Source organism: Ursus americanus, chromosome 34, assembly GCF_024610735.1.
Source record: "Ursus americanus isolate L20-20 chromosome 34, mUrsAme1.1.p, whole genome shotgun sequence".
In the NCBI taxonomy this organism is placed as follows: Eukaryota; Metazoa; Chordata; class Mammalia; order Carnivora; family Ursidae; genus Ursus; species Ursus americanus.
The window spans coordinates 14,614,652-14,639,412 of record NC_142160.1 but is presented as its reverse complement, the minus strand read 5'-3'; positions in this window follow the sequence as shown (position 1 = coordinate 14,639,412).

Sequence of the window (24,761 nt, the reverse complement as noted above, 5' to 3'; positions counted from 1 at the left end):
CGGCACTCTGCCTCTCACCCCTGTAGAACAGAAACGTCGCCTTTTGTGGATCTTGATATACAGGATACATTACTGAGTGCCTTTAAAAGCTTTGTGAACCTTGATGGAAATCAGAGGTGAAAATGACAGTTCAAATGTCTGGTCCAGGTTTAAGAGATCCATGGTAATATATTTTTCTTCATAACAGATGCAGATAAAATAGTGAGAGTTGTTCTACCAGTAAAAGCAGGCTCAGACTTACGGTCACTACTCTTTGTACTCCCCAAAGCTATAGCCCAGTGGACTTGGGAAGCAGACTCACTGCTAGAGGTACTGCTAGAAGCGAAAATGTTATTATGCTTATCAGGATTACATAAGGTTTGGATCATCAGTGTCTTTAAATGCTGAAATGAATTTTGGATTGAAGTAACCTATTTGAAAGTATAGTTACTACTTAATCATGATTAAATTATCACCACTAATCTTGAAGAGCTTTGAATCATCAGTGCTTAAGCCAGCACCTGGGTTAAGAGAGGTACCCAACAAATGTCTGTTTCATTAAAAACGGGATTAGTTTGGAGTTGTAGGAGTCAGGGTTCATTCAGTAAAGCAGAGGACAAAGAGTACTTTGTGAATGGAGAATGTATTCTATGGATTAGCCCTTCTGCAAAATGTGAGAGAAGCTGAGAAAATGACGATATGGAAGGAGAAAAGCAGAAGATCAGAGAAAGAATTAATAATCATTCTTACTGAAGCCCCGACTTGGGTGAACAAGTCAGAATTTACAGGAAAATCTGAGGAGCCAAGTATATTCAGCCTTCAAAATGGAACTGCAAAGATGTATTCATTGAAAGATACCTGGAAGGCCATTTCCTATATGCAGCTGCCACGCCTGGGGCTCCACAGGCCAGCACCTCTTGCTGAGCCTGGGGACCCTGGTAGTTAGCAGGACCACCAGTCAGGATGATGAGCTGGAAGTAGAGCAGAGAAGTATGAGGGCAAGCTGGGACCACTAGGGACGTCTGTGTCTGCCTGTCACTCTAGATGACCCATGAACTTCTACCAGTAGTCTTTACTTTCCTCCTCCTCCGAATCTCACATGAGTTCCTCTTCCAGCCAACTCTAACTTTAAACCTTACAGAGAGGAAATTCCAGAAAAGGTAGTTTCCAATTTAACTAAATTGACAAAAGCACAATTCAGCCCAAGGGTTTTCTTTCCAATGGATACAAAAATAATCATATGGTTAAAATTATATATTAAAGTAATAAGAAAAGGAAGGTAAAAAGTATTCTGTGTACCTCCTAGATGAACTCACGATTCATTCACCTGACAAAACATACAAAGCACTAGATGTATACTACATCTCATTAAATAGAGCTGTATATGTTGATAGGATGTTATTTCGGTAGCATATCTTTGTCTAGAACACTAAATAATCTGCTCTAACGATGCACCATTTTATTTGGGTTTACAGCTTTAATGAGATTATAATTTATATTTCCAAACAGTTTATAAATCTTTGTGTAGAATTTAAAACAGTTATCTATTGGAAATTCATCTTGCTCGTGAACAATTATTTCTACCGATGATGGAATTATGTCTTACCAATTTTTGGTAACTTACTGGTTTAAGTCTCTGTCTCTTTAGGTAAAATCAGAGAAAAAAATTGGTATTCTCTCATCCAGTTTGCATAACTTTCTGGAAATGATGTAAAGTCTTCTGGGATGGGTTTGGAACACACAGGTGGAGTTGTATCCGGCCTATATGCTATTCTGTGTTCTTGCTGGTCACTGTTAAGGAGTAACTTGTCTTTCTTGGCCCTTGCTTCATCTTTACATATAGTCTTAATTCTCGTAGTTTAGCCATGGTCTTTAGTTGTCAGTTTCCTAGAGATGTTCCATTCTCTTTCCAACCTTCACTCCTGCTAGCCTTCTTAGCAATTCCTTACCCTTGAGAGGATGAAAAAATGCTGGCCACAAGCCTTCTCAGTCTTGGGAAGTTCAAGAATTCTTAGCTGCTTTCTCCGTTCTGTGCTCCATGAGGAAACCCTCATTCACATTTACCTAGGCACCCACTTGAGCCTATGATATTTAACTTAGCTTGTGTTCCTTATAAATCAGGACCTGAGCCAGAAGTTTAAGTTCAAGTGCTTTAAGAGTGCCATGCAGAGAGAAGAAATCTGGAACAGAAAGAGCAAAACAGGGAATGAAAAAGCTTTATTACATTGGCCACCTCTACAGGCAACTAGATGCTTGATGCCATGGGCTGTCTGCCCATGTATCTTCAGAGACTTCTTGACTAGAGAAAGTCCGTCAGTCAGCTCCCTCGTTCACTGATTGAGAGATGCCCAGAATGTATTGACTTATCTGCACTTCTGGATTGTACATATGTAAGTGTTCAGTTTAAGAACAGGAAATGAGGTGCACAGTCTGAGCCTACACTAAAGTGCTGTCACATCTCACGATGTGAAGCTGACTGAACAAAACAAAACAGGTCACCACAGGGGAGGTTGTAATAAGATTAGGGGGAGAGTACTTCAGGAAAAGTTTAAAAGGTATTTATCCAATGCAGTTAACTCTGCACCACTCAGATCCCACGTGCCCTGCATTAAATCCAATTCATGGAAATCCTCTTGAAGGTAATAAGCAGGAATCTCCCTATATGTATTCAGTTCGAGCATTAATAAAACAAGCTATAGCCCCAAACACTGCTATGAGAGATGTGAACTTTCAGCTAACTTGCCTTTCTATAGGAATATTACCCAAACACTGTTATCATTAGATAAAGAAATATCCAGAGGCTCTGATATATTTCTCCTTGCTGTAGTATGTAGTATATGAATCTTTTTATGGTCGTCAGATCTATCTCTGTAAGTATAGTATCTATCATCTCTGTAAGTATAGTAGCTCTTATTTTCCCCCACTGTTCTAGTGGCATTAAGTGCCAGAGCTATCGGATGATAGCTTGAGCTTCAAGATCAGTGGAAACTTTATTGTTCGTCCACTGGTGGATGTGTTCCTCCTGTCCACAGCACTCTCTCTTTCCTCCACTAAGGGGGAAAAAAGGCTGGGGGGCTATCTAGAGGAATCTAAAGTTGAGGGATTTAGAGCATCCTTTCTACAGATGGTTCTTTGCAAATGGTGGTAAGAGGGTGAGAGAGGCCAACCCTAATCCTGCCTCAGTGTTTCTGGATCCATTCTCTAGTTATTAGAGAGAGGGCACTGGGCATTGGCCTTTGGTTCACCACAAATACCACATCCTGGAAGACAGGACTCAAGCCCTGTATGGTACTGTCCTCCGAGCTGGCACCTTAGCTGACACTAACAATTTCTCCCATTGTATTAGGCTACGTGATTCTCAATAGTGAGATCCAACAAACAGTGGATTCCACTTTTAGGCACCCATTTTTATATCTTTGCCAAAACAGGAACTCAGGTTTGAGGCAATGTTAGACAAGATAGTATGCTGTTACGAAAGCTTCAAGTGATGGTTCTGATGGAATCTCTGTAGGCAGACAAAGCAAATCCATGCCTGAAGTATATGGATATTTTGGGAGTGATAGAAATGTTTTTAAATAAGATAATATTGGTTGAACAATTCAGGTAATTCATTAAAAATCTTGATACATTCAAAACAAGTAAATTTTATCATTTAAAGCTTTTTCGTTTTCTTTCTTTCCTTCTTTCTCCTCCTTCCATCCCTCTCTCTTTGCCTGCCTTCTTTCCTTCCTTCCTTCCTTCCTTCCTTCCTTCCTTCCTTCCTTCCTTCCTTCCTAGATTCCCAGACCAGTAAAGCTTCTGTCTGACACAACTTCATATTAGTCATCAGAATAAGAGATGAAAGATAGATGCTTTTCAAGAAGTGGAAATTTTTCATATAGCATAAAAAGTAAGGCTAGGCTTCAATGACAAATAGATCTGCAATGTGGCAAATCTTCCCGGATGGTGGGATCCAGTTTCCTTTAAGTTCATTCTCTCTATCCCCTGTAACCTGTGGTCCTTTGTATAGTAGAAGTTTTCATGTGCAGGATCCAAATGGCATGGTCCATTCACAACATATTGATAATGATACACTGGTCACCTGTCCTAACTGCAAGAAGGGCTGGGAAATGAGGGTGGCTGAGCAGTCATAGAACCAGCATGGATGGGAGGGAGAAGGGATTCTGGTGGAGAGGTTGCAATCGGTACCTCAGTGAGTAAGACTAGGGACTTGGGAGTTAGGCAGTCAGATTTCCTCTAGCTAGACTTTTTCCCAGCTGAATAACAGGAAGCAAGTCAAAACAATTTCCACATTTGAAAAAAAGGAAGATTATTAAAAGATCAATATGTCTGATGTTCTAATAATTTCATTACATTACTACTCTTCCACTAAAGAATTTAGAATAGATTCTTCTTTCATAACTTGAAAATTGGACTCAAGCTACCTAAATTAATTGAACAAAACCTATCCATTTTTTTTTCCCAAAATAATTTTTCCCTCTAAGCATGCTATATTTTCCACCTTTGCTCACATTTCTTTCAGTCTGGAATAGCAATGCTTTCACTCCAACAATGAAAATCAGAACCTTTTCTTCAAGAATCAGTTCAGTCCCATCTCCTTTATTATATGGTCACCAACTACTGTACCACAACTTGATGGTAACAACTAAATGGTAACAGTATTTTTTAAACAATCAAGATATTTCACTCTAACAAACTTGTTTGAAACTTTAACAGTGCTAAACAAAACTATTGTATGTTATCATTTGTATGCAGAATGCACTTTTTTAAAAATGAGATAATATTATATTGATATATCTCGAACTCAGAGATTCTTCCCTCAGCTATGTCCACTCTATGAATAAGCTTATCAAAGGCAGTTTTTCATTTCTTTTACAGTAATTTTGATCTCAAGCATCTCTTTTTTGGTTCTTTCTTAGGATTTCTATCTCTGCTTATATTATGCACCTCTGCATCCATGTTGTTTATTTAGCCACTAGAGCCCTGTCATATTAATTATAGGTGGGTTAAATTCCGAGTCTGATAATTCCAACATCCCTGCCCTTTCTGATTCTGGTGCTTGCTCTGTCTCTTCAAATTGTATTGTTTTTCTTTGGGTTTGTGGTGTGGGGTGTGTGTGTGTGTGTGTGTGTATTGTTTGTTTGCTTTTTGCCTTCTAGTATGTCTTGTAATTTTTTTCTTGATAGTTGAACATGATGTACAGGGTACAATTAGGTCCTAGTGTTTAGTGAGCCTCTGCCTCTGGACTACGAACTTCACAAGTGTCTCTCAGTATTTTTTTCCTACCGACTTAGGTGACAGAAGATTTCTAGAGTGGGCTGGATTTGGGTATTTCCCTTCCCTCAGGTTAGTTTGACTCTGATAAAACCCCAACAGGTTAGGCCCTGGTTAAGTATTTCCCCTGAGGACACACCTTGTTAAGAACAAAGTGATCCGGCATAATTCAAAATGGTTCCTTTCTCCCTCCCCCTGGTAGAAGCACAAGGGAATTTTTCTCCAGTACCTACTGTAGGAAACTGGGTGAGCTCCTGGAGGTAAATCTCACTGTATTACAGGGGATCCCCCTGGAGTTTTTAACTCTTCGGCTTGTCCACACAAAGCCTCCAGCAATTCATCAATGACAGTTCAGGTTTTCCTATGTCAGTACTGGTTCCATGGCTGTAGAGCACCTCTCTACTCCAGTACACCTCTACTCCTCGTATTCATCTGCCCATCTCTCCCGTCATGACAGCAGTCTTGATAGTGGTTTGTCCTATGTCCTCCCCTCTCTTACATACCCAAGATTTGTTGATTTTTCATAGTGTTCAGCTTCTTCTTGTTGTTAGGACGAGTTGTGATTTATAAGTTCCTTACACAAGGATCTGTACAAAATTATACCTAGAATCCTGTTTTATAATCTACTGTCTACCCTATGCTTTGAATTTGTTGAATTAATATACTATAAGCTTAAGTATAGAAACTTTATTTCATATCCCTTTTCTATTTTGCCCGAAGTTGATTGTATATCTTAGGTTAAGAGTTTGGGCTTTAGGGCTATAATACCCTGCCAGAAGTTAGCATACGTAGCAACCAAATCTTGGTTTCTAAACATCTTTCCCAAATAAAAGGAATCAGTGTACCTAGGAGAAATGACTGAGTTAGGGCTGGGTTTGAGGAAGTACAGAATAAGACTGGGTCACGTCATATTAGAAAGTAAGACAGTAGTTGTTATTGTTATTATTATTATTATCATTGTTGTTATTATTTTAGATGGTGGGCTGATATCAAAAATGTGAAGGAGTCTCTTGAAGGGACTCACAAGGGCCAAATCTTGGAAAGTTTGAACATTTAAATAAGTAATCACAACAATGAATTTTAAGCCATTGAATAAAATAAGAAACCCTGTGTTATACTGATAATTTATATCCAAAAAGGGGAACGATCCTTTCATAGAATATCAATTAACAATTGAAGAAGGAATAATACAAGATGACCTTTTTTGAAACAGTTATAGTAATAATTTTTTGAAGCAGGAATCGCCAAAGGATGCAAAGATAATCAAAGATACTGAGTGACAGTTTGAAAAGGAATAGGTTAATTTCACATATTACAGTTGACCCTTGAACAACACAGGTTTGAATTGTGCAGATCCAATTAAATGCAGATTTTGTTTTCAGTAAATATAGTACAATACTGTAAACGTATTTTCTCTTTCTTATGATTTTTCTTAATTACATTTTCTTTTCTGTAGCCTACTTTATTGCAAGAATACAGTATATAATTCATGTAACATACAAAATATGTGTTAATTGACTGTTTATGTTAGGAGTAAAAGCTTCCAGTCAACAGAAGTCTGTTAGTAGTTAAGTTTTTAGGTAGTCAAAAATTATATGCAGATTTTTGACTGCATAGGGGTTGGTGTCCCTAATCCCTGTGCTGTTCAAGGATCAACTGTATTATTAATTAGAAATGGGAATACGGTAACTTTATAGTGAAAAAAATCTGCACAAAACCATTTAATCAAATGATCAAAGTAAGCATTACAAATAATCTCAAACTAGCATTAGGTACCCCCTGATATGATACATTGAGAAGAACACAGCATCACAGTATTCCTACTAAAAAAAGATAACCTGATTATAAAGACACATTAGAAAAACCCAAATTGAGAGACATCCAAAAAAAAGTGCTTGTACTTTTAAAAAAAGCATATTCGTGTCATAAATTCTTCCAGATTGAGGAAGAATAACAAAGCACAGCAAGTAACCACAATTTGTGGCTCTATATTCGGTCCTACCTACCTCAGTGAAAATTATCATAGCTATAACTGACAGTGCTGGGACAATTAATGAATTTCAACATGTATTTCATATTAACTAATAGTATTTAAATGCAGACAATCCTGAATTTGATAATTGTATTGTGTTTTTGTAAAAAATAGGAATACCCTTGTCCTTAAGGAAAACATGGTAAAATATTCAGGGGTAAAGCAAATGGGATAAAGTAAATGTGGCAAAAAAATCGATTGATTGGAGTGTTAGATATATGGGAGTGCCTAGCAGCAAATACATTTAAAAATGTCAGCTATAATTATTACATAATAATAATAATAACAATAATAAGAGTGTTTGCTCATTATAACTTATATTCTATTATGTATTCAGCATGAGACTTTAAGCAATTCTTAGAAATAGTTCTCTTAAAGATTTGGTCTCATTATTTTTTTATTTTCTTAAAGATTTTAAGTATTTATTTGAGAGAAAGAGGGTATGAGCAGGCAGGGAGAGGGGCAGAGGGAGAGGGAGAAGCAGACTTCCCGCTGAGCAGGAAGCCCAACGCAGGGCTCAATCCCAGAATCCCGAGATCATGACCTGAGCCAAAGGCAGATGCTTAACCAACTGAGCCACCCAAATGCCCCTGGTCTCATAATTTAACATTGTATGGCCATGTGATCCAACATACACCAGATTTTAAAAGTAGGTTTATTAAGATGTAGTGAAGAGAAGGGCCATATGCACCCCAATGTTCATAGCAGCAATGTCCACAATAGCTAAATCGTGGAAGGAGCCGAGATGCCCTTCAACAGATGACTGGATTAAGAAGTTGTGGTCCATATATACAATGGAATATTACTCAGCTATCAGAAAGAACGAGTTCTCAACATTTGCTACAACATGGACGGCACTGGAGGAGATAATGCTAAGTGAAATAAGTCAAGCAGAGAAAGACAACTATCATATGACTTCTCTCATCTATGGAACATAAGAACTAGAATGATCAGTAGGGAAAGAAAGGGATAAAGAAAGGGGGGGGGTAATCAGAAGGGGGAATGAAACATGAGAGACTATGGACTATGAGAAACAAACTGAGGGCTACAGAGGGGAGGGGGGTGGGGGAATGGGATAGGCTGGTGATGGGTAGTAAGGAGGGCACATATTGCATGGTGCACTGGGTGTTATACACAACTAATGAATCGTCGAGCCTTACATCGTAAACCGGGGATGTACTGTATGGTGACTAACATAATATAATAAAAAATCATTATAAAAAAAAAAAAGTAGGTTTATTAGATACTCTAAACATTGATTATCAGATCAAATCCACATTCATTTCTGATCATACCTGATTTTCTCCAATGAATGGGTTCCTGAGTATATGACTTTTTGAGTAATGCTTTCCCCATGTATCTGTGATTGATAAATTACCTGAGCTTCATAATCTATGATATAAAATACCAATATTTTATACATTATTTATCAATGCATATGAAAATGGTCTAGTTTGAGATTTACAGTTGGATTTAAATAAAAATAAGTTAATTTTATATGCCCACAAATAAATATTATTTCCATAGTTGATTCTGTGGTATACTGAAATAATCAAATTGAATCTTATGCTATTTAAATCAAAGAAAACAGTGTCCTATTTAAAATATAGAGGAGTAAAAATAATAAATAAAATGTAGAGACACAAATTGCACAGACCATTAACAATTTTTTTTAATTATTATAAGGAAATTAAGAATTACAGTTTACTGAAGGATATTTTGATTGTATGTAATATTAAACAGATTTCTAACATATACTGTTAAATAGATTTATAATAAATGTGTAATTTATAAAGTAGGAAAATATTATGCCAGTAATATGGTATGCCAGTAGGACTGGCATTTATGGTTATTTAAATATTATGCTAATAAAGGATTATTATAAGTAATTTGAAATGTATTATTATATGTATTACATAAATAAATAATACTGAATATTCAATTTCTAGAAATGGCAAATATTCAGTAAACATTAATGAAAATACTGAGGATAATGATCATAATAGTGATGTTGATGAATATGATGATGCTATTCCAAGGCCTGAGAACTAAGAAGGTATGTGTCAACCATAGTGAGTTCATTCTATTTACCCTACAGAGAGTAACATTAAGGAAATTGTGCTGTAAAATAAGAAAATTGTGTTATAAACATTGATGGTATTAGATTAAAGGCTTAACATAGAAAAATGAGGTATGGGTCAAAATTTTACAATTTGTTAATGAGCTGGCACTAAAGAAACAAAAGATGGTGTTAACTAAGAATGCTAAAATGTGTTCAAAGTATGGCATTGCTCTCTACATAAAGAATATGAGAAGAGTTTAGGGAATAGCACACTATGCAAGTCATTCTTTATGCATTCCATTACATGTCTATATAAAACGTCCCATTGGAAATACATTCTAAGAAAAGCTCTCTGTTTTAAGAAAAGAAACCCTGTGTTCCATTGGAATAAGTTATCAGACATCAATTTGGAATTCAAGTAATGTCTATTCTTTGTATGAATATATATATTTATTATACCGAGTACCCAGCATTTGTATTTATAGTCTAAAATTTTCACTGATAATTACTCATTAATGGAAGCTAAAAGTAGTATTTATATCTGTCCTAACCTTTAGTCTAGTATAAAATGCATATTGGAAATTCTAAATTTAAAGAAATATTAGATATTTTCATTTATCATCTGGCTAAAAAATGTTAATGGCTTTACTTCATTCACTTACAGTTCTAATTTTTTAAAAAGAAGGTTAGTTTTTCAGTAACCGCTATCTTTTTAAAATATTATCTTCTGAAATTATGAACATGTTTTGAATAAACAAGTCATTTTTAATTTTCATTAAAATGAGTTCCAGGATTGTGTTAATCTTTTTTTTTTTTGTATTTAAAAGAGGAAAATTTGTAAAAATGGAATGACGATGTAACTGTATCATTGAATTATGTATGGTTTGCATCAAACATCAACCATTACCAGAGTCCAAGCCAATTTATTATAAAGTCTCTGTACATAAACTGAGTAATCAGAAATATCAAATAAAAAGGCTTCGTAGGCCTAGATGAATAGTTTCTATGATAACACAGCAAAGAAGCTAATAAACAAGCACTGTTAGGTGGCCTTCAGGGCAAGAGAACACAGGACGTTTCCTAAAACTATCTGATCTCCTATTTGAAGAATTGAACATAGGCCTGCTGTTACTTGTTAATTGAATGAAATCAGTGGGCAGGTCCTAGAGCATGAAAGTAAAATGTCAAAAATCTAGAAGTGAGAAAAGTATGAACAGCTTCAGGGTAATTGGAGCTAATTCTGTTAAATATAACTATGTTATATACAAGAATAAACATCTATCTCATACACTTCGCACCCCCTTGTATAAGAAAATAAAGCAAGCAAGTCCTTTATTTTCATTGTACTTTTTTTTTTTTTTGAAAAGTTAACACAACCCTAAAGATATTCTTATTGTTTGATGCAGGGCAGATTGCAATGAAAGCTCCATGTGAGTATCTAAACTGCAGTTTTTCAAAATGATTACCACATGCAGAGTGGCCGTTGTAATATTTCTATTTTCTATGCTATTAGTCTAGAAACAGTACAGTTCCTGCTGACATTCTTATAAGAGATGTGGACAAACCAGAGGAAAGATCAAGATCCCCTTTGGTAAAAACAAGATGAACATCCCCACACTAGAGCAGCACTGTTTTGTATAACTTGATAAAGAAAGGATCAGAGAAGAAGCACAAAGAAGTTTTGATCTCCAGACTCAAATCCTTAATTTTGCCACATGCAATGTATTCTGCACATTTTCAATACAATGCCTTTGTATGAATCATGAACGATATCTCACTTTTGAGAGATAAATTGTATGAAATAACAATATAGGTTAGGTGAGCATCCCTGTATCAACAAAGAAATTGACTTGTATTTTAAGCTCATGTTTGGATTGGAACACAGTGAATTTTTTTTTTAAATCTTAAAAAAAAACCAATTTATATAACTTACAGCATTAAGAAAGAATGTATCAATAAGTTTCATCATAAAACTCTTTAATCTCAGAAATACTTATCCAGTCTAAGTACCATGCATGGGAACACTGCTATATATTTAGTGGGGGGAAATTAGTTCAATGACTGGAGGAAAATCTCAGATTTCGAATAGTATTCCAAAGTGACTATGGAACAAGTAAGTGTGAGCTTTATCAGCTTTTACATGCATGTATATTATAGAGTTGTCCCATGTCACCACAGTGTTCTTACAAAATGGACTTTTAATGCATCTGTATTTCTGGTCTCTTCTTTGAATCTGGTTTGAAAATAGCTATGGGTGGGGGGTTCTCCATGACTTCGGCTTCCTTGAGTAATTAATGTAAAGGTCTTGCTGCTTCCTTTTTTTTTTTCTTTATATGTGCCCATGCCTTAAAATTTTCATTTTTGTCTTTTATATTGATAGTTGTGTGAAATATTATGAAACCTTAATAATTAAATTACAGGAAGATAATCTTTGAATTCAGTGAAATATGAAAATCATATAAATTTCCAGTAATCATTAGCTACCCAGAGATAATCATTTTTTAAAACTATGGTGAATCTTCCTCAATATTTTTTCTCAGGTCATATATAAGATTGGGAAGATACTGTATGTTATAATTTGGCATCAGGTTTATTGGTGTTTTTATTTTCATTTGACATATTATTTCAATTGTAACAATGCTTTGAAAATATTTCCTTTGGCTGCAAATTTATCCTTCATATTACTGTAATATAAAGTTATCTGTCTTTGACATTATTTCCAATATATTTTGCTAAAATACGTAATAGTTTAACAAATACCTTTATTCATAAATCTCCTACCATTTTCTTAAAGGAGGGTACTGGACATAAAATTGGTCAAGTGAAGGGAATGGAGTTTTATCAATAAATGAAGCAAACTTCCAGTAGAGAGAACACGGTAAGTATACTTTCCTACTAGGATTTCTCCATTTTGTTCTAGACCACCTTTATTTTTTCTTAACCTCTTCCTGAAAATGAGATGTCTTAAAACTAATCTCTGTACCCTAAAGGACCAGAGACAATAAATAGTAGACCTTGGTTTGACCATAAGAATATCAGGGATTTAGAGAATGCATTTTCAAACCAGCTAGACTTTATATTGGCTTCAGTCAAATGATGAAGGCTCTGAATGTTGGTTGCTTCTTTAACAGACACCAGTTAGCACAGCAGCTTTTGGGGGCATCTTGCTCGTTTTTGTTTTGTTTTGTTTTTTAAGATTTTATTTATTTATTTGACAGAGATAGAGACAGCCAGCGAGAGAGGGAACACAAGCAGGGGGAGCGGGAGAGGAAGAAGCAGGCTCATAGTGGAGGAGCCTGATGTGGGGCTCGATCCCGTAACACCAGGATCACGCCCTGAGCCGAAGGCAGGCGCCTAACCGCTGTGCCACCCAGGCGCCCCGGGGCATCTTGCTCTTGAGTATCCTATGTGGCCTAAGATTTTTTTTCCCCCAAGGAATATCCCAAGTTGAATAAATTAAAATGAAGTTTTGACCAAATATCAAACCTGCTCGGGGCTCATTATTGCTTTTCCAGTCTTGGCGATGTGTGCAATATTTCCAACTTAGCACTATCTGTGAATTTAATTAGTATGCTGTTTACTTCCTCATTCCCACCATTAATGAGCCTGTTTAAAAGAACTGGACCTACCACCAACCCTTGTAAGCAGTTCTCTAGACACTGCCTCCCTCCTAGAAAAACTGCCATTTATTATGACCCCTTTTATGTGATACTTCAACCAATTTTTACTCTATATAAAAGTATTCATATCCAAGCTAATTTAAACTAATTCTTTGAGTAAATTTTTATAAGATATGCTATCCTTTTGCTTTGCTGAAATCAAGATATACCACATCTATTGCTGCTTTCATCTATTAATCTCATAAGTTGATCCACAAGGAAAAAAAAGCAATTAAATTTGCCTGGCATGATTTTTTTTTTCTTTTAAAAATCACACTGCTTGCTTTTCATAATTCATTTATCCTCTAGATGTCTTCCAATATTTATCTTAGGATTTGTCTCCTTATTTTACTAAGAGTTGAGATGACTGCAGCTCTCCTTTTAGGAAAACAGTGTCTTGTTTGCTCAGAGCTTTTCTGTTTTATAGTCTTGAGTTACCTGTGAAAATAAACAAAGCTGCACTCATCATTGGGAAGCAAGCTCACTGAACAGATAATGTTTCCCTATTCTGTCTTGAAAATGTGGCACAAAATCTCTCTCTCTGTATATGTGTGTGTGGCGTGCACGTGCATGTGTATTTCTCAACATTATGGATTGTATGGTGGAAAAACAAAATGGTTTATTTCTAAAATGACCCTGTCTTCCCTGTGCTTATTAACAAGATCTTCATTGCATGCTAATTGTTTCAACTTCCTACCTATGCTTTATTTATTTAATTTTTTGGCTTTTTTTAATCTTTTGTTAAAGATGATTTTAGAAACCAGGTCAATATCCTACTCATTTCAAAGTCTTTGTGGATTTCATTATCTTCTCCTCGTTAATTAGTATATATATATATATATATATATATATATATATATATATATATATATACACACACACACATATATATAATCCTTATTTATTTCTTTGAAAACCCCTTTGGATATTATTAACATATCGTTTCTTATTCTTTTTTTCTTTTTTTGAGGTTTCCTTTTCACTAAAAAGCTTATCTCATTATTTGTATTTTTTTTTAATTTGGAGTCTATTGATCTTTCCTTCAGCTGCAATAGTTTTTCTTCATTTCTACACTTCATCCCTAAAATAACATTATACATGTTTATTGCTGGTATACGTATTTTACAGCATTTGGAAATATTAAGTCTTTTCTTGAATCTATTAATTTTTATTTTCCCTTAGCAATAAATAATATATTCCAAGTCTCAAATTTTCAAAGTGACTCAAACACACTCTCCCTTTACACATTCTCCATTCCTAGACAGGCTAAGTTGGAACTGGGTGATTTCAAATCCAAGAGTGGGGGAAGGTGGAAAAGGTGAGCAGTTTAGAAGTTATTATAAGATTCCTGGCAAGAATGAATACAGGCTAAGTCTTGTAAAGCAGAATTAGAACAGAGGGAGGGAGGAGATGTTAAAGGTCTATAATAGTCTTTGGCAACTGAGAATATTCAGGAAACTGGGTTTTCTTCCTGCTGTCATTTATCTTTCTACTGTAGTAGGCTTAATCTGTGCTTTTCGAAATTATTGTGCACGTTACTTACCTCCTGAAGATCTTGTTAACATCGGAATCTGACTCATAGGTCAGGGCTAAGCCTGAGACTCTGCATTACTAACAAACCCCTGTGAGGTGCCAGTGCTGACGACACTGGTTCCTCAAGGCACACATTGAATAGCAAGTGACTAAATGTTTGGAGTCTCTAAGGAAAGATACCCTATCTTACACTCAGTCTAAAAAAGAGCACTTCCTACACCACTGACAACTAACTAAGCATACCTCTTTCATGTTCCATTCCTTAAAAAAATCTAACATAACGACATATAGATTTGAGTGACAATATTTTAAAGTGTCATCCTTTACATACTTACATCCAAACCATATTTTGCACTTTGGGTGCAAAGTAACATATTGCACCCAAAGTACAATGTTTCTACCAGAAAGAATCCATTTATTTATAGAAGCTTCAGATACTGAGACAGAATTTTCAAATCTATCCAAGAAGACTGTCACCTGAATATAGGATCCGCCATGTTCTATGTCCAATTATGTAAGTTCAATGGGAAAATTTAAATTCCTCACAAAATAACGATAGGATATTGATTAGGGTTGTGTTTCTGGATGTGAGAAGAGAGAATTTTGATGTGCAGAGAATTAAAAAAACTCTATTGCGGTATCCTTGGCATAGAAAAAGTTGAACATATCACATGTACCACTCAAGTTTGGGGATAAGTACACACCCATAAAACCATCACCCCCATCAAAGCCATAAACATATCCATCACCTTCCAAAGTTTCCACCTGCCATTATATTATTATGGCTGTTATTTTGTGTATGTGTGTGAGAACACTTGATGTAAGGTCTACTCTCTCAGGAAATTTTAAGCATATAATACAGCACTGTTAACTCTAGGCACCCCCACCTCCAGCAACGACTGTTCTGCTCTCTGTTTCTTGAAGTTAGGCTTTTTTATTTGTTTGTTTGTAAAGAGGCTGCACACCCAATGTGAGGTTCAAACTCCCGACCCCGAGATCAGGAGTCACGTGCTTTACCAGCGGAGCCTGCCAGCTGCCATCAAGTTAGGCTTTGTTAGATTCCACATATAAGTGAGATCACGCAGTATCTGTCTTTCTCTGCCTGACTTATTTCACTTGTCCTAAAAATTCATGCATGGTGTCACTAATGGCAGGATTTCCTTCTTTTTTAAATCACTGAATAGTATTCCAGTCTGTGTGTGTGTGTGTGTGTGTGTGTGTGTGTGTTTCACATTTTCTTTACCCATTCATCTGTTGGTGGGCATTTAGGTTGTTTCCATGTCTCAGCTATTGTGAATAATGCTGCAGTGAACATAGGAGTAAAGATATTTCCTCTAGATAGCGATTTCATTTCCTTTGGATATATACCCAGAAATTGCGTTGCTGGATCATATTATAGTTCTATTTTTTGAGGAACCTCCATACTTTTTCCCACAGTGTCTGTATCAATTTGCATTAGCACCAATAGTGCACAAGACTTCCCTTTTCTCCACATCCCTGCTAACACTTGTTATTCCTAATCTTTTCTGATAATAGCCACTTTAAAGGTATGAGGTGATACCACATTGTGGTTTTGATTTGCATTTATCTGATGATTAGTGATATTGAGCACCTTTTCACGTACCTGTTGGCCATTTGTGTTTTCTTTGAAGACATACATTAACCCCTTATCAGACATATGGTTTGCAAATACTTTTTTCCCATATCATAGGTTGCTCTTATATTTTGTTGACTGTTTTCTGTACTGTGCAGAAGCTTTTAGTTTAACATAATCCACTTGTATATATTTTTTTATTTTGTTTCATGTCCTTTTGGTGTTATATCCAAAAAGTCATTGCCAAGACCAATGTAAAGTGTTTTCCCTGTTTTCTTCTAGGAGTTCTATAGTTTCAGGTCTTATTTTAAGTCTTTAATCCATTTTGTGTTGATATGGTATAAGATAAAGGTTAAACTTCATTCTTTTGCATATGTATAGCCAACTTTCCCATCACCATTTATCGAAGAGACTGTCCTTTCCCCATTTTGTATTCTTGGTGCTCTTGTCGAAAATTAGTTGATTGCATGTACATGGGTTTATTTCTGGGCTTTCTATTCTGTTCCATTGGTCTGTGTGTCTGGACAATGTTTAAGAGCCTCACTTTTTAACTTGTGTGCACTCTTTCCCTCTTTCTTTCTCTCTCTATATACACATTTATATTTATATACATTGATATATGTATAGATAACATATTTATATAAACATCTTATATATAAACAAGGACAAATCTTTAATAAAATGTATATTAAATATGTAAATATTTGTATAAATTTATATATAATTATACCTTCCTTATAATTTTTTTGAGCTATAATTTGTATACAATCAAGTATAAGGGTACAAACAGCATCAGTGTGATTCTGGCCTCATAAATTGAGTGGTAACTATTTCCTCCTCATCTATGTTCAGAAATATTTTGCATAGAATTGCTGTTACTTCTTCTAGAAATATTTTGTACAGTTTCAGCTCTAGAGTTCTCCTTGGGAAAATGTTAATGGTAAATTGAATGTATTTAATAGTTGTCGGGCAATTCAAGTTCCTGCTTCCGGAGCTAAGTTTGTAGTTTATGTTTTTTTAGGGAATTTCAATATGTCATTTAAACTGTCAGGTTTGTTGGCATAATACTGGCTGTGACATTCTTTTATTAACTTTTTCACATTTGTAGGATGAGCAGTGGTGAACCCTCTTTGCATTAGCAATATTGGTGACTTGTAATTTTCTCTCTTTTCTTGATTTAGCAAGGATTTATCCATTTTAAAAAATCTTATAAGAAACCCATTTTTTACTTTGTTAATTTCTCTATTATTTGTCTCTATTGATTTTTACTGATATTTATTTTTTTCTTCTACTTACAGTGAGTTTACTTCATTTTGGTTTTTTTCCTTTAACATGGATTCTCAGATCGTTTATTTTAGAATTTTCTTCTGTTCAAATATAAGTATTTAATATTGCAAATACCTCCCTCAGCACTGTTTTAGCTCTCACAAATTTTGTTCCATTTGTATTCTTACTATCACTCAGTTGAAAATATTGTCTAATTGCCTTTCTGATTTCTTCTTTGGCCCACTTGCTTTTTAGAATTGTGTTATTTATTTCTGAATATTTGGGGTTTTCTTTAATCTCTTATGGTTCTTTATTTCAGCTTAATTCTGTTGTCATTAGGAAATATATTCTGTATGATTCCAATCTTTGTATATTTATTGAGATTTGATGAATGAGATAGACATGTTCAGAAAAGGAAGTTTTGACTTCATTTGTTTTTGCTATTGCTATGGCCTAGCATGTTGTCTATCTTTGTAAATATGCCATACACAATTGAGAAGAATGTGTGTAGCTACATACTCCTGAATACTTCTTCCAATTAACTAATTTTAGGCCAATTTTTACAATTCATAAGCTGTTTATGGGATCAGTGGGTTTTATATTTAACTAGGCTTCTTAGGTGTTTTCTAATTCTTTTTTTTTTTTAAGATTTTATTTATTTGTTTGAGAGAGAGAGAGACAGAGATAGCAACAGAGACAGCAAGAGAGAGCACAAGCTGGGAGGAGAGGGAAAAGCAGGCTCCTGCTGAGCAGGGAGCCTGATATGGGGCTCCATCCCAGGACCCTGGGATCATGACCTGAGCTGAAGGCAGATGCTTAACTGACTGAGCCACCCAGGCACCCTTAATTCTTTTTTTTTTTTTTTAGCAACTGAATTTACCAATCCTAACTCTATATAAGTTTTGAGTTGTAGAAAGTTTTCTCAATACTGAATTTACAAATTATTTCACCCATAGTTGTTACAGTACTTGTATTTTTTTTTTAATTTAGATCTTATATTTGGGGTTTACTCTAGTGTGATATGTAGATTAATGGCTGTATTTCTCCAAGTAGCTATTAAGTGATATAAATATACCCATTTTAAAAGTCCCTTTTTTCCAGCATTATTTTAGTTGTTCTTATAATGTAGTAAATGTCTGTATGTGTTTGAATCTAATTCTAGTGCTATTATCCTATTTTGCTTATTGGTCTGTGAGTTTATGCACCATTGTGATACCTTTTAACTAAAGAGGATTATTATTACATTTCAATATCTGGCAGAACTACTCCTAACTAATACTCTTTTTTCCCCACTGTTATTATTTCAACTGTGAAATGCTTATTTTTATTTTGGAACTTAATAGTAACTCTTCTATCTCATCCCTCTTCAAATTTTTGGAATGATTGTTAATCCTACTAGAAAGTTATAAATTAACTTAGAAAAAACCCAGAAACTTAATGATTGGGACAAAATTATTTTCCATTTATTCAACAATATTTAAAAAATACATTTTGAGGGACACTTGGGTGGCTCAGTGGGTTAAGCGTCTGCCTTCAGCTCAGGTCATGATTCCAGGGTCCTGGGATTGAGTCTCATATCAGGCTCTTTGCTCAGCGGGGAGCCTGCCTCTCCCTCTGCTTGCCACTCCCCCTGCCTGTGTTTTCTCTCACTCTCTCTCTCTGTCAAATAAATAAATAAAATCTTTTAAAAAAATACATTTTGCATGTGTTGGTTAATTTTATCTTTTTCCAATGATATTGAAAATCAGATTTTCTCTGTCATTATGTCTTCTAACAACTGTTTTTTGAAAATGTGAAAGACATTTTGAAATTTATGTTATGCTAACAGTAGTCTATTGAATTATAATTTACATAACAATGTTTTTAAACGTAATTGTACAGTTGTATAAATTTTGACATATATTGACTTGTGTATTATAATCACCCGAATCAAGATAAAGGTTTGCTATTATCTATAAGGTGACTTGCCCTATGGCCTTTTGACTTTCTAACCAGTTTCTTTTGATGACTGTAAGTTTTAAATTTTAATGAAATCCAATTTGTCATTCTTTTCCCCTTGCAAATGGATTTCTTTCTCTTACCCAATATAAACCTTACTTATCTAGAATATTGTAAAGATATTCTTCTATGTCTTCTTCTATATGTCATACAGATTTAAATTACTCTTTTTTCTTCTATATTGTGAATTATATCAATTTATTTCCTAATGTTAAACTAGTAGCACTTTCCTGGGATAAACACAATCATTCAAGATGTATTACTTACTTTATATAATGTTGGATTTATTTATTTCACTTATAGTTAAAATCTTTGCATCTACATTCATGATCTTGGTTTGAAATTTTCTTCTTTAATATCCTTCTCATGTTGTGATATCTTCATCGTGCTTGTGTTGTACACATTTTACTTTCTCTCCATTCTTTGAAAGAATTTGTATAACTTTACTTTTATAATTTTCCTAAGGATTTCATGGAATGAATTACTAAGGTCATCGGAGAATTGAGTTTTGTACATGAGATTTAAAAATACGGATTAAAAATTTTAACAGATATAAGACTATTGAGTTCCCCTGTTATTTTCACTCGTATTTTAAGTTGTATGTTTCAGGGGATTAATGCATTTGTCTAATTCATTGAGTATTTTTGCAAAATTTTGTTTATTTATATTGACTTGTTTTTCTTTTATAAATGCATGAAACTATGATAATGTCTCTTTTTTTTACTTCTGCTGTTGTCAAAATCTGCTTTCTCCCATATTTCCTTGATTAGCTTTGATAGTCTTAGCAATCTTAATTTTATTAATCTTTTTCAAAAACTAAGTTTAGACTCTGTTCATTTTCCCTGTTGTTTATAGCTTTTCATTTTATTGGTTTCCACAAATATTTTTATGGTGAAATCATGTTATTAAGGTGGCAACGTAGGTTGTTTCCAACTTCAGCCCCTCACAAGAAGGCCAGCAAGCAACTGTCCATAGACAAGACATCACAGTGAAAAGCCGAGAACACAGAGGTGAGGTTGAAGCATACCCCTTTATCACGTATATGAAGAAGGACTGCATTAAAAGTAGGTAAGAGGAACAGTTACACTCCGACTACATCGCCCCTCCTCCAGGCCAGCACAGTGCTACACTGAGAGCTTGCCCAGGCTCACAGTTTTTCCAGGAGGATAAAGAGAGCCCAAGGTGACATCCAGCTCCCCCAGCATTGCAAGACACTCCTTAGGAGGCTCAGTCGGGTTGCACCTGATAGGGATCAAGAGGCAAACTGTGGAGCTTGACCACTGAAGATCAAATTGAGACAGAAAAGCAGGTGGAGCTTACAGCAAGCAATGCTCGTATCTTGGCAGAACACATTTCTTCTTGCAGTGATGCTCTGGTAGGGACCCTAGCCAACAATTCTACCCATCTATAGAACTGAGCTGGTGTACCTTTCTGGAAAAAATAAGCAAAAATAAACGAGTGGGACTACATCAAACTAAGAAGCTTCAACACAGAAAAAAAAATCAATAAAATATTATGGCAATCTAAAAGAAAATGTTTGCAAACCACGTATCTGATAAGGGGTTAATATCCAATATATATAAGGAACCCATACAATTCAATGACAATAATAATGATGATGATGATGATGATGATCTGATTAAAAACAGGCAAAGGATCTGAATAGACTTTCTTTTCCCCAAAGATGATATTCAGATGGCCAACAGGTACATGAAATGTGGTCAGTATCACTAATCATCAGGGAAATGCAAACCAAAACCACAATGAGAGATCACCTCACACCTATTATATTATCAAAAAGACAAAAGATAACAAGTGCTGGCAAGGATGTGGAGAAAAGGGAACACTTGTGCACTGTTGGTGAGAAAATAAATTTAGGTATAGCCACCATGGACGACAGGGTCAAGGTTCTTCAAAAAATTAAAGATAGAAGAACTACCATATGATCCAGCAATTCCACTTCTGAGTATGTAACTGAAGAAGATGAAATCATTATCTGGAAAAAATATGTACACCCCACGTTCCTTGCCGCCAAGGACATATAATAGCCAAGACATGGAAACAACCTCATGTGTGAATGGATAAAGTAAATGTGATATGTATAGAGCTGTATGTATCAGTTACATCACTGTAACTACAATTAATAATACTGTATTATATATTTGGAAGGTGCTAAGAGAGTAAATCTTAAAATTTTCATCATATACAAAAATTGTAACTATGTGAAGACTAAAAGGCAACCTTCAGAATGGAAGAAGATATTTGCAAATGACATATCTGATAAAGGGTTAGTATCCAAAATATGTAAAGAACTTACCAAACTCAACACCAAAAAAACAAATAATCCAGTTAAAAAATGGGCAGAAGACATGAATAGACATTTTTCCAAGGAAGACATACAGACAGCAACTGACACATGAAAAATGCTCAACATCACCCATCATCAGGGAAATACAAATCAAAACTACAATGAGATACCACCTCACACTGGTCAGAATGGCTAAAATAACAACACAGGAAACAACAGGTGTTGGCGAGGATGTGGAGAAAGGGGAACCCTCTTACACTTTGGTGGAAATGCAAAATGGTGTAGCCCTCTGGAAAACAGTATGGAGGTTCCTTAAAAAGTTAAAAATAGAACTACCCTATGATCCAGCAATTGAACTACTAGGTATTGACCCAAAGGATACATAGTGATCTGAAGGGGCACATGCACCCCAATGTTTATAGCAGCAATGTCCACGATAGCTAAATTATGGAAAGAGCCCAATGTCCACTGAGTGATAAATGGATAAAGAAGATGTCACAGACACACACACACGCGCGCGCTGGAGTATTAGCCACAAAAAGAATGAAATCTTGCCATTTGTAAGGATGTGGATAGAGCTAGACAGTATTGTGCTAAACAAAATAAGTCAGTCAGAGAAAAACAAATACCGTATGATTTCATTTATGTGTGGAATTAAAGAAACAACTGAACATTGGGGGGGAATTAGCGAGGGGCAAACCATAAAATAGTGTCTTAACTATAAAGAACAAACTGATGGTTACCAGAGGGGAGGTGGGGGTGGGGGAATAGGTGATGGGTATCAAGGAGGGCACTTGTGATTAGCACTAAGTGGGAATTGCTAAATTCTACACCTGAAACTATATTACACTATATGTTCACTAACTGGAATTTAAATAAAAACTTGAAACTAAATAAAAAAAGTCCCTTAAAAAGTTAAAAATTGAGCTACCCTATGATCCAGCAATTGCACTACTGGGTATTTACCCCAAAGATACAGACGTAGTGAAGAGAAGGGCCATATGCACCCCAATGTTCATAGCAGCATTGTCCACAATAGCTAAATCATGGAAGGAGCCGAGATGCCCTTCAACAGATGACTGGATTAAGAAGACGTGGTGCATATATACAATGGAATATTACTCAGCCATCAAAAAGAACTATTTCTCAACATTTGCTGCAACATGGACGGGACTGGAGGAGATAATGCTAAGTGAAATAAGTCAAGCAGAAAGATAATTATCATATGGTTTCTCTCATTTATGGAACATAAGAAGTAGGAAGATTGGTAGGAGAAGAAAGGGAAGAAGAAACGGCGGGTAAACAGAAGGGGGAATGAACCATGAGAGACTATGGACTCTGGGAAACAACCTGAGGGCTTCAGAGGGGGAGGGGAGTGGGGGAATGAGATAGGCTGGTGATGGGTATTAAGGAGGGCACGTATTGGTTGGTGCACTGGGTCTTATATGCAAGTAATGAATCATGGAACTTTACATCAAAAACTAGGGATGTAGTGTATGGTGACTAACATAATAAAAATATTATTAAAAAAATTGTAACATGAGAAAATGGATGCGTTAACAAACTTATGATGATAATCATTTCACAATACCAACATATATCAAATCATTATGTGGCACATCTTAGATTTACACAATATTATATGTCAATTATATCTCAGTAATATTAGAAAAAATAAATATATTTTTATTTTTTATTTTCCTTTTGCACTTTTTAGCTTTAATTTTCTCCTCTGAGGTGAAAGCTTAGTTTATTGATTTTAATGTATCCCCTTTTGTTATATATGGATGTAAAATATATATTTCTCTCAGCACTGTTTTAGACACATCCATGATAATTTGAAATATGTGTTTTTTCTTAATATTTAGCTCAAAATACAGGGTTTTATTTTGAGGGGGGGAATCCCTGGATTATTTAGTGGTATATTGTTTAGTTTCTGAAGAGTTAGGGATTTTTTAAGTTATCTTTTTTATTGGATACTAGTGAAAATTTATTATTATCAGAGCATATACTCTGCATGATGCAATCACTTTGAATTCATTGAGACTTTTCATGAGACAATATTTGATCCATTTTGATAAAAATTTTATGTGAACATTAAAATAATGTACACTGTGAAGTTATTGGGCATAGTGTTTTATAAATGTGAAGTTGGTCAATTTAATTAATAATCTTGTTCATATTATTTTATATTCTTACTCATATTTTGTCTCATTTTAATTTTGGTTACAAAAAAGAATCATTAAAATCTCCAATTATGATTTTGGAGATATATCTGGTTCTTTTAGTTCTATCAATTTTTGCTTTATGTATTTTGAAACTACGTATTCGTTATGCACAATTAAAATTGTTATTTCTTCTTAATAAATAAATGAGCTCCATTTTCATTAAGAAATGTTATCTTTGGTAATATTTATTACCTTGGAGTCTACTTTGTTTCACCGTTGATGAGGTAATACATCATCTTCCTCATGCTTATTATTTGCATGGTATATTTTGTTCCATTCTTTTACTTTAAAATTTTTGCTTGCATTTAAAATGCCTCTGCTATAACAAGTTGAGTTGCTTTTTCATCTACTGTTATAATTCTGTCATTGAAATGGAGTGGTTAGCCCCAAATATCATTTGGTTTATTAATAAGATTGCTATTTTTTCTACTATTCTCTTTTGTAGATGTACTTCCCCTGCCTCCTTTTGAATTAATCAAATATTTTTAATATTCTTTATATAGCTCTAATGACATTGTAGCTAAGTCTATAGCAATTTTAATAAGTTAGTCTAGACATTACTATATCATCTTTAACTTTCCACAGTTATTAAAAATGTCATTTCATCTCTATTATTGAAGCAAATTTTCATTCAGTACAGAATCCTAGGTTTACCTCTATTTCGTTCAGTACTTTAATTATGACATTGCGCTGTCTCTGTGTTCCATTTTTTTTTTTCTGATGAGGTAATCAGCTGTCATTTTTATTGTTTTCTCCTCAATTTAATGGGCCATTTTTTCTTCTTACTACTCTTAATGTTTTCTTCTTTTTTTTTAATTCTCTCTTTGT